The sequence below is a fragment of the Hyperolius riggenbachi genome, chromosome 11, assembly GCF_040937935.1.
Source record: "Hyperolius riggenbachi isolate aHypRig1 chromosome 11, aHypRig1.pri, whole genome shotgun sequence".
Lineage (NCBI taxonomy): Eukaryota > Metazoa > Chordata > Amphibia > Anura > Hyperoliidae > Hyperolius > Hyperolius riggenbachi.
The window spans coordinates 67,359,507-67,371,083 of record NC_090656.1 but is presented as its reverse complement, the minus strand read 5'-3'; the positions used below and the strand labels follow the sequence as shown (position 1 = coordinate 67,371,083).

The 11,577-nt window shown below is 41.2% G+C and overlaps 1 long non-coding RNA gene across 1 annotated transcript; it reads left to right on the top strand.

Annotated features, from left to right (window-relative positions):
- Positions 1 to 2,262: 2,262 nt before the first annotated feature.
- LOC137538503 (uncharacterized) lies at positions 2,263 to 9,456 on the top strand. The gene is made up of 2 exons (XR_011024811.1): positions 2,263 to 2,335; positions 9,065 to 9,456. It is a non-coding gene; the product is annotated as an uncharacterized lncRNA (long non-coding RNA).
- Positions 9,457 to 11,577: the final 2,121 nt, after the last annotated feature.

The following is an 11,577-nucleotide window of genomic DNA, read 5'->3' as shown; positions in this document are numbered from 1 at the left end:
CAACCTTATCACCAGTCTAGATTATAACAATGCTCTGCACAATCTGTAGCTTTCTGTTATGAAAGAGTTAAGTCACTGTTGAACCAGTCAAGAAGAAAATATTGTCGGCATGCTCTCTCTAAATGACTTACTTTACTCTTGTCTCTGGAAAGTGGATTCAACCTGCCCCGAGGTCTTTTGTTATGCTTCACAACAAATGTGGATCAATTAGTAGTAAAGAAGGATTGCATAGAATGACTGGCATTGATTAATCTTCTTGATCTCCTTAGAGAACTCTCAGAACTTACACATACAGTTCTACAGGCATTGCTATTGAACATCTCTGCTATTATTCATCAGCCATGGGAAAAGCAAGGATGTGACTCCAAAACTAAACATTTTAATATGTGTATTTATATTCATTTGACTGAATTAGGAGCACAGTAACACATTCTTAAGAAGACATGATGAGGTGATAAGTGTAATTTTGGTTTGATCATTTATAAATATTGTATTTCCTATTAGGATGTCATGTTTAAAGCCTAATACCAGGTCTAGATTTTGTGCGTCAGAATCTCCTTTGGACTTTTGTTCCTGTCTGTGTCCCCACCTGGGGAAATTCACCTTACTTCTTTGTAATATGGATTTGAATAGTGATGAGTAGAGGTTTCAACAGGAGACCTTTCATTTGGAACCTAGGTTCTCAATGCAGGATATGTATATCCAGGTCTGCCTTCAGAAATTTCTGGGCCCCATCCTGGGAAAACCTACTGGGCCCCCCTAACCCTCCTCCTCCCCCCATATTTAAGGTGATCAGCAAAGCACTGTGACACATGTAATTATGTGGAATTAACCTCACTGCTTGCGATTTGTGAAAATTGCAAACGCACCACATGCAGCATTTTCTTATCGACTGCAATTTTCATTCACGGAAATGAGGATGCCGAAGCACTAACATGGCAAAATCACAAAAAATCGCAAAGCAAAATCAGCTGGTCAAGGCAAACACAGACACACCCACTGACAGTATGTGCATTCTGTGACAGATTTGCTGCTGGGGACCGTGTGCATGGCATTGTTCGCCAGGCCCCAGACTCAGTTGAGCCCCATACTTCAGTCCCACCTGTGATGCCCCGAAGGCGGCCCTGTGCATACCCCAGGGTATACGTTAGTTGGGTTCTAGAGGTACTTGAAATTGGCATTACATGCAATGCATTACATTATGAGGTAAAAAAAAAGATAAATAATACATACATTTGTAGTACATTAATAGTTTTTGCATTTGAAGGCCCACCTGCGGACTATGCAAAGACTAAGATTGGAAAATTGGTGTAAAACAGCAATGCTGGCCAGTGGTGTGCTAGGGTAAAGGGGGGGGGGGGTAGGGGGATGGAGCTACACAGCTGCAGACAGTTTGGCTACTTTTTATAAATATTCCATGGAATTGGGATGGAATTGGTGAGACTGTGTTCTACTGGCTTTTAGTGAATATGGCCCTCAGTGAGTGCAAGAACCATTTTTGTCCTGTATTAGTGGGGTTCACCTCTCATCTACCTCACAGAAAAGAAAGCAAACAAGTTTAGATATAGCTGTAAGCAGTTGAAGGACTATATTTTGTTTATGGATCTTTGTTGTATATTTGGCTTCAACGTGCTGCTCAGGATGAAACTGGTCTACCAATTCGCAGTTTGGGAATTGTGATTTGTGAAAGGTTAGAGCATACCTGGCTAAAAAAGATTTGGTCCATTTTTACAGAGAGGAATGTCTATTGGGATGAATCTTTGCAGAGAGTGCTGATGAGACCATAAAAGTGGTATTGAAACAAGATGGTTCTCCAACAACAATATAATTACTGTTTTCTAAAGAACGTGCTAAAGAAGTGGCACAGCCAGTGCCACTTCTTTAGCATGTTCTTTAGAAAACAGTAATTATATTGTTGTTGGAGAACCATCTTGTTTCAATACCACCCTTTATTTTACATATGCACTTATTGTTGCATCCTCACCAGTCAGGTGAGGATGCAACAATAAGTGCACATGTAAAATATTGATTCCTTTCTGAAGAAAGTCAAGATGAGATGGATCTGTACTCTTAAGCTATTAAGAATACATAATAATAAGGTTGTTAAATAGAGATGGGTAATAAGATGGTACTCATTTCAGCTTGTATGGAAATTGTATGCAGCTTGAAAGAGGACCAATTACATAAACTTTTTTTTTTTTAATTTTGGCGCATCTTCACTAACAGTTAAACAGGGTGCAAGTTAACAGTTGAAGTTGGACAGTTGAACAGGGCGCAAACTGTGGCTTGTCAACTATTTGTAGCTGCAATTTGCATGGCAGAAGGACTGGATATGGTAAGCATCAGCAAATGGTGTTAAGGTTAGGCACTGCCAGGGTGGATTAAGCATAGGTACCACCAGGGGGAGGCTACTAATGATAGGCACTACCAGGGGGGATTAAGGTTCGACACCATGAGAGGGGTGGTCCTTAGGATTAGGCACCACTTGGGGAGGGGGTGGGGGGTCTTAGGGCTATCTATCCATAGAGGGAGGGTTCTGTGTGAAAGTAGGGTTGAGCTAGATCATAGTAAAATATTAGTAGATACTGACAATATTTTACTATATGAATGATGTAGTAGAGTATCAGTAATTTTATCAATATTGTACTAATGGCTATTTCCTGCGACCTTTTAAGTAGGCACCTTTATTGTATGGAATTTACACACCATCCAGAATTGAACATCTCTGTTGCAACGAGAAAATGCAAAGAAGAATGCAATGCTTGCTAAACTCCAGTAAATTTATTTTTGATATTCATGCTGGTAGAACTTTACTATGAAAATACTAACAAGTGCATTGCGCCATTTTCTGTTGATAAATAAATGCCAATTATGGCCTTGTAATGCTATCTTTAAGATCTACTAGCCGATGTTTTGATTCCTGCAGCCCAGAATCCCATCCATGTATGCATGACATCTTTTGCTCAGTCAAATTTTAAAACAATTTAAGCTTATGTAAAGAATGTCTTTGAGAACATAGGTATATAATGCCAAATTTGAAACTGAAGAAAAATTGGAAAACAAACTGTGAAATGTTTTGACTCGCTCACCTTTTGAGGTTTTAAACGTCACAAGCCCCGGTTCACCTTTCCTTCAACATGCAGCATCTATAATACTCCAGAGGCCAACTGGCTAGCCTTTCCATGTCTTTTTTTCCTATGACCTTTCAACTCATGCAGCTTCTGTTGAGACCTTCTTTTAGAATACTAAAGGTAAAGTAAAGTTGTAGACCATTTATATTTAGACCTGGATCTTCATTCTCCTATCCCTGTAGACCATGAAATGTCACAATGAAAGTGAAGTAAGTCATGCCATGCAGCTCTATTAAACAGACTGTGAGCCTGCATAAGACACATTTAATGCACAGTAGATTATCTTTACAAAGGCAATTTGAGTTTTTAAGCCCACTTATACTTAGAATGTAACTGTCTTATTTAAAAAGAAATTTTAATGCAGCAATGTCATTTAAAGCAAACCTGCCCTTAAAGCACACTTCAAACATGTAATTCTGACTACATTATAAAGTAACATAGGTGCATACTACAGGATGTTCCCACTATTACACCTATGCCATAGCCTATTCTATTTGATATCTTATGTAAATGATTACTTTTAAATAATTGACTTTGGATTGGAATTATAGTTTCATTTATTTTTATTTTTTACAGATTTGTTTTCTATATTAAATGTTTTGGCACTAAAAATACACATCTTAAACAAATACAGTGGAGGAAATAATTCTTTGACCCCTCACTGATTTTGTAAGTTTGTCCAATGACAAAGAAATGAAAAGTCTCAGAATAGTATCATTTCAATGGTAGGTTTATTTTAACAGTGGCAGATAGCACATCAAAAGGAAAATCGAAAAAATAACCTTAACCTCCTTGCCGGTCTAAAAAATCCGGCAAGGAGGCAGCGCCGCACATTTTTTTTTTTTTTAAATCATGTAGCGAGCCAAGGGCTCGCTACATGATAGCCGCTAAGCGGCGGCATCCCCCCACCCACTCCGATCGCCTTCGGCGATCAGAGTATGCAGGGAATCCCGTTGAGAACGGGATTTCCTGCAGGGCTTCCCCGGTCGCCATGGCGACGGGGCGGGATGACGTCACCGACGTCATGGACGTCGGGACGTCATAGGGAATCCCGATCCGCCCCTCAACGCTGCCTGGCACTGATTGGCCAGGCAGCGCAGGGCTCTGAGGCGGGGGGGAGTGACTCGGCGCGGCGGATTGCGGCGGATCGGCGGCGAGCGGCGGCGATCGGAAGTTACAAGCAGCTAGCAAATTGCTAGCTGCTTGTAACAAAAAAAAAATATGCAAATCGGCCCAGCGGGGCCTGAGATATCCTCCTGCGCAGGTTACCCCGAGCTGAGCTCGGGATAACCGGCAAGGAGGTTAAATAAAAGAGAGCAGCTGATTTGCATTTCATTGAGTGAAATACGTTTTTGAACCCTCTAACAATAAAAGACTTAATACTTAGTGGAAAAACCCTTGTTTGCAAGCACAGAGGTCAAACGTTTCTTGTAATTGATGACCAAGTGTGCACACATTTTAGGAGGAATGTTGGTCCACTCCTCTTTGCAGATCATCTCTAAATCCCTAAGGTTTCAAGGCTGTCTCTGTGCAACTCTGAGCTTGAGCTCCCTCCATAGGTTTTCTATTGGATTAAGGTCCGGAGACTGACTAGGCCACTACATGACCTTAATGTGCTTCTTCTTGAGCCACTCCTTTGTTGCCTTTGCTGTATGTTTTGGGTCATTGTTGTGCTGGAACACCCATCCACGACCCATTTTCAGTTTCCTGGCAGAAGGAAGGAGGTTGTCGTTCAGGATTTCACGATACATGGCTCTGTCCATTTTCCCGTTAATGCGATTAAGTTGTCCTGTGCCCTTAGCAGAAAAACACCCCCAAAGCAAAATGTTTCCACCCCCATGCTTGACGGTGGGGACGGTGTTTTGGGGGTCATAAGCAGCATTTTTCTTCCTCCAAACACAGCGAGTTGAGTTAATGCCAAAGAGCTCTATTTTGGTCTCATCAGACCACAGCACCTTCTCCCAGTCACTCACAGAATCATTCAGGTGTTCATTGGCAAACTTCAGACGGGCCTGCACATGTGCCTTCTTGAGCAGGGGGACCTTGCGAGCCCTGCAGGATTTTAATCCATTGCGGTGTAATGTGTTTCCAATGGTTTTCTTGGTGACTGTGGTCCCTGCTAATTTGAGGTCATTCACTAACTCCTCCCGTGTAGTTCTAGGATGCTTTTTCACCTTTCTCAGAACCATTGACACCCCACGAGGTGAGATCTTGCGTGGAGTCCCAGAGCGAGGTCGATTGATGGTCAATTTGTGCTCCTTCCATTTTCGAACAATCGCACCAACAGTTGTCACCTTCTCTCCCAGCTTCTTGCTAATGGTTTTGTAGCCCATTCCAGCCTTGTGCAGGTCTACAATTTTGTCTCTGACATCCTTGGACAGCTCTTTGGTCTTTCCCATGTTGGAGAGTTTGGAGGCTGCTTGATTGATTGATTCTGTAGACAGGTGTCTTTTATATAGGTGACTAGTTAAGACAGGTGTCCTTAATGAGGGTGACTAATTGAGTAGAAGTGTCTAACCACTCTGTGGGAGCCAGAACTCTTAATGGTTGGTAGGGGTTCAAAAACATATTTCACTCAATGAAATGCAAATCAGTTGCTATCTTTTATTTAAGGTTATTTTTTCGATTTTCCTTTTAATGTGCTATCTGCCACTGTTAAAATAAACCTACCATTGAAATGATACTGTTCTGAGACTTTTCATTTCTTTGTCATAGGACAAACTTACAAAATCAGTGAGGGGTCAAATAATTATTTCCTCCACTGTAAATGGGGTGGTGGGAGGAGTGCCATATCTTTGGGGTTTGGAGCAGCCTTCTGGAGAATGTTGTGTGGTATAGGAGGTACATTGACGACCTTCTCCTGGTCTTGAAAAGGACCACCAAGGGTGTCTGGGATTTAACTACTTGAGGACCGCAATGTTAAACTCCCCTAAAGACCAGGCCATTTTTACAGAAATAGGCCACTGCAGCTTTAGGGCCTTGCTGCAGGGCTGTACAACTAGTGATTTCTCCCCTCCCTCGTTTCTCCCCACCAACAGAGCTTTCTGTTGGTGGTGTCAGATCGCCCCCAGGTGTGTTTATTTAATTTTTATAAATATTTATTGTATTTTTTTATTACATTTCCCTATTTTTTATGATTTTAATATCCCTCCCTCCCTCCCCCGTCTGCCTATCACAACGATCGGCTGTGATAGGCTTCAGCCTTTCACCGCATATTACTTCTGTGTCCCCCAGTACACCGCTGCATTAGATAGCAGCGCTGTACAGACTTATTAGATGTCAATTTCACCATCTAACAGTCTCCGAGCGGCGATCGCATGAGCATCGGCACGCCTGCTCCCCTGTAATCCCCATTCCAGGCCATTTACACCAATTGGCATGGAGTGGTCCTCCTGGAGCTGCCGGCGCGTTCACTCCAATTGGCATGGAGCAGTCAGCAAGTAGTTAAAGGGATACCTTCCTTAACAGTGATAATTTAAATTTCACTCATGAATGTGATGGTGTTTTTACAATAACTACCTAGACATCACTTTGAGACGTGACCCGGTCCGAGGGGTGGCCACCACCACTTTCCGGGTTTTGAGATAGAACCTCACTACTCATGCATAGCAATAGTTTCCAAATTGGATTTTCCTGATGTGGTGCCACTTCTTTGGAGGTGTAGGGTGTGTAGTGTGTGAGTTGTACCTCAATCCAGGACCCTTTTTATTTGTTCAGACTGCCATAAAGTTTTAGCTCTGATTAAGGGCTAGATTGTCCGAAACAACTCAGCTTTGTAATACTTGTGGATTTTGGATATGTTCATTAACAAAGAAGGCTTTTTGTGGGCAACATGCAGATCCTCTCCTCTTTATGTTTATATGTTTATCACTTACATGTATTATTATTATTATTATTATTATTATTATTATTATTATTATTATAATAATTATTATTATTACAAGATCAAAGTCCCTAGACACCATATTACTTTCTGAAAATTTTATTTGAATGGACAACCATATACCAAGGGTATTTTCAAATGTAAAAAAGATTAATCAAAGTTGATAAGGAACTTTAAAAATCATGTTTTAGTGGCTGCTGAAAGAAATTAACTCTTTGTGGCCAGCACTGCAGCTATAGTTCCCCTGCCCAGTGTATAATAATGTATTTAACCCTTCCCATACTCTCCTCCAGGGTGTTTACCAAAGCCATCTTCCCCTTTCACCACCCTGCCTTACTTGCAATAAAATACTCTGATGAATAACCGTAATGACTCCCCTAATGCCAAACCTTAAACACTCTAATGCCTCCACTAATCCACCTCTCTCACTGCCTACCTTTTATCACTTTAAAGCCTAACCATAATAATTCCCTCTGTTCCTACACCAACTTCCCCTCCCATATCTAACTTTAACCTTTCCCCATATCCTAACCCTAACAGCCCCACCACCCCTAATCCTTCTTATTCTAAAGCCTAATCATAACCACCACCACCCCAACCCTAAAACCCATAACTTGAATCAACTCTATCCTGCCTAATCTTAACCATTCCCTCATAAATTTACCTTCACAGTTACTTTATTCTCCCCTCTACTAACTTACCAGTTCACATAATGCTAGCTAGAATTCATAAATACTTACCTAAGTCATAACTCTCACACTGCAGGTGGGGAGAAGGAGAGAAGCACCTAAACCATTCTGTGCTAAAATGGTGAGTTTAGATCACACTGCATACTAATAATCTCACCACTAAATTTAGGACAGTGTTGCTCGGATACCCTCCAATCATGAATTCAAGTAAATACGGCCACGGCAGAATCGAAATCCGGATATGCCGTGATCGTGATCTGTATTTGAGTCAGAGCTCCAGATTTGACTCATATTGTAGCCGTAATTACATGTAGAATCCGTGATCACGGCCATGATCACTGATTTGACTTTAACGTTAATAGCAAAGCCCCCATACATGCTACAATTGCCAAAATTACATGGATTATAATGGTGATCATTGACTACAACTTTTTTTTTTTTTTTGCAAAAAGACCTAATAGTTTTGAGAAAATCGATTTTAAAGTTTCAAATGAAAAAACTATTTGAGATTAAAAACCACCAAAACCCGCCAAATCTAGCGGTTAATAGCAAAGCCCCCTTACTGGCTAGAAACACCAAATTTGCAGGATATGTAGAAGAGTAGGAACAAGAGGAAACTTTTTTTCAAAAATACTTTATAGTTTTTGAGAAAATCTATTTTTTTCATTAACTTTTTATTGCAAATTTGTATGTGAATACACAGCGAGCAGCAAAGCAAAGGGATAATACTCAAGACAATAATCCATAAGCATCCTGTGTATGGTACAACTTGGGATTGTGAGGCTACGTTACATAACTTCTAGGTTACTTCTGGAAAGGAGAGTGGGGAGAAATTTAAACAATCTTATGTGTGCAAGAGAACCTTGAGGTCAGTTGCATAGGAGAGTTTAAGCTTGAGAATAATATGGGCAAAAATAAGTAACATACATGTGCTTTACTGTTTGTGTTAGAAAGTTTCACCTTTGGGGGAGGAGTTTTGTTTCTATGGGTTATGAGCTTCTGCAAGGGATCCTGGCAATCCGCTTGCCGAGAGCATGGAATTGTGGTTCCCTAGTGAGATTCAGTCTGAGAAGGGGTTGGTAAGCAAATCAGCCATATGAAGGTACCAGAATCTATTAGTCGGCACATGAGACCCTTCCAAAGGTGACCTAGTCTAATTCAGGTTTGGATGAATAAATAAGCAGTGATAACAGCAAAATAACATACAAACTATTAGAAACTAGTAAAAGAGAATAATAATAGTTTGCACTTGCACATTTTTTCCCATTGTGCATAAGTAACAATACAAACAATATAGTAAATTGTGCATGTGTTATATTGGCGGCTTTTGCATAACCTTTTGTAAGTCTCCCTTGTGTTAGCTGTAGGTGCTGAGCATGGCTGTGGATCCTGTGGATTAATGGAATATTTCTCCTCTTTGGATGGCTTTTTCATGGCGTGACAGCAGCACTTGGAGAGGCGAAGCATGAGGAATGACAGTGTTCCCACAGATGGAGGGAAAGGCTGGATGTAAATATAAAGGATGGGGATACAAGCAGTGATGACAGCAATGTTTCACTTACTGACACATTTCAAATGGACTGAGCTGGTGCAGAGCATGGGTTAAGGACATCATATTCACATTGTAAGGAGAGAGGCTTCAGAATTTATCAAGAGTCGCCCAGTGATTGAATGCCTTGCCAGGGCATTAATGGAGCATTCGATGTGCAGAATAAAGCCGTGGATACTTATTATTATTAAAATGCATTGCTTAGATGGGCTTGTCATTGTACACTGACATTTTCTAATTTGAGTTAGGAAACAAATGTTTGTATATGGTATACAGTCATGGTTGTCTACAACTTAAGGCACTTTAACAATTATTTAAAGTGCAGGATCAGTTTTTTTTCTTGCTTTTTTATCATTATTTATTTATGTTTTTACAAATATTGCAGTTTTGTGAAATAAAGAAAAAAATACACTTGTACCCACTGAGTATGTCCGCACCCTCCCATGTGATAATAAAATGGAATGTTTGTTTTGTGGAACAAGCTTGCCATAACCATAAGGGCTTGATTATCCTACAAGAGCTTTTTAAGCGCTAGTGATTTGAAAAGCTCTTCCTAATACAATGCTATGGGGGATTTTTACAAAATCACATCGCTTCAGTGAGAACACACACATAGGATAACCTTGCAAGAGCTTTTACAATCCCAAAGGGCTTAGAAAAGCTCTTGTAGTGTGAACAAGCCCTTAATATTTAAAAGGCTCCAGAAAGGTTTGCAACCTTATTACTTGTGTGTTTATGTAAGGTTTTGAGTTCCCTCTCATGTTATCATCAAGATGGCATGTTCTTAATCAGAGAATAGTAGATATCCCTTGGCACTATGTTGCAAAGACCTGCAGCCACCCAGTGCACACTATGGGCTTGATTCACAAAGCGGTGCTAACAGTTAGAACGCTGGTGAAAAGCCCTTTATCACGCCTAAACTCAGTTTGGGCATGATAAGTTTAGGTGTGATAAGTTTAGGTGTGATAAGTTTAGGCGTGATAAGTTTAGGTGTGATAAGTTTAGGCATGATAAGTTTAAGCACCAACTACGTTAGCACCGCAGTGCACAGCTGATCAAAAGTTTTGCGCTAGCAAAGTCTGGTGCACTTCGCATAGAGTTTAATGGCGCTGCTTTGCGTGCGGGACTTTGCACGCTATCTACACTTATCTAAACTTAGCATGCCTAAACTTATCACACCTAAACTTATCACACCTAAACTTATCACGCCTAAAATGGCTTTTCACCAGTGTGGTGCAAAGGTTATCATGCCTAAAGTCTTTTAGGCGTGATAACTGAGTTATCACCGCTTTGTGAATCAGGCCCTATGAGTCCTTCCAAACAGGAACCTGGTGCATAAACAAGCCTTCAACAATAATTCACATAAAGTGCTAGGTGCAGCAATTGAAAGTATATAATTGCCTATTTCTCCAAATCTCAACGAGGTTTCATCCTTTCACCATTGTCAGGAGATATTTGGAACTATGTTGAAGGCTTGTTTATGCACCAGGGTCCTGTTTGGAAGGAACCATGATTATATTGTGCACTGGTTGGCTGAAGAACTCTGCAACATAATGCCAAGGGATATCTTCCATTGTTTTAACAACCTTTCAGATAAAGGAACCCCTGGCAGCTTGACACATTCTACTAAAGGGGCCCATACACCTAACGATTTTCCTGCCGATATACAGCAGATTCGATCACTGTGATCGAATCTGCTGTGAAATCGATTGTTTCCGCTGATTCTGTCCGTGTAGAATATTTTGCTTGATTGCCGGCGGGTCGGAAGTGCATCGATAGCGGCATTTAAATGCCTGACAACCGACGCAATACAGCGGCAATACATTACCTGTTCCGCCGGCGCGTGTCCCGCTGTCACTGCTGCTCCCTCTCCGCTGGGCTCCGAATCCGGCAGGCTTCACTTCTTCCTGTCCCGGCAGGAAGTTAAAACAGTAGAGCGCCCTCTACTGTTTTGGCTTCCCCGGACAGGAAGTTCAGTGAAGCTGGAGCCGAGCGCGGAGAAGAAGACATCTTGCAACTTGTAATGTATGCAGGGGGGGAGGGTGGCAGCGGCAGCTCCACAGATTGTGATCGGTTTCATGCTGAAATCGATTCACAACCTGTTTGCAGTAAAGGCAGCCATACGATCCCTCTCGGATCAGATTCGATCAGAGAGGGATCTATCTGTTGGTCGATCTGATGGCAAATTGGTATGGCCACCTTAAGTGTGAACACACTTGTATCTTTCTACCTCCTATGTTCTTAGTCAGGCATGGCTGTTAACCATGAATATTTACAGTTTCTACCTTTTTAAGAAGCAACACTCCACATTAACTATTTATAATA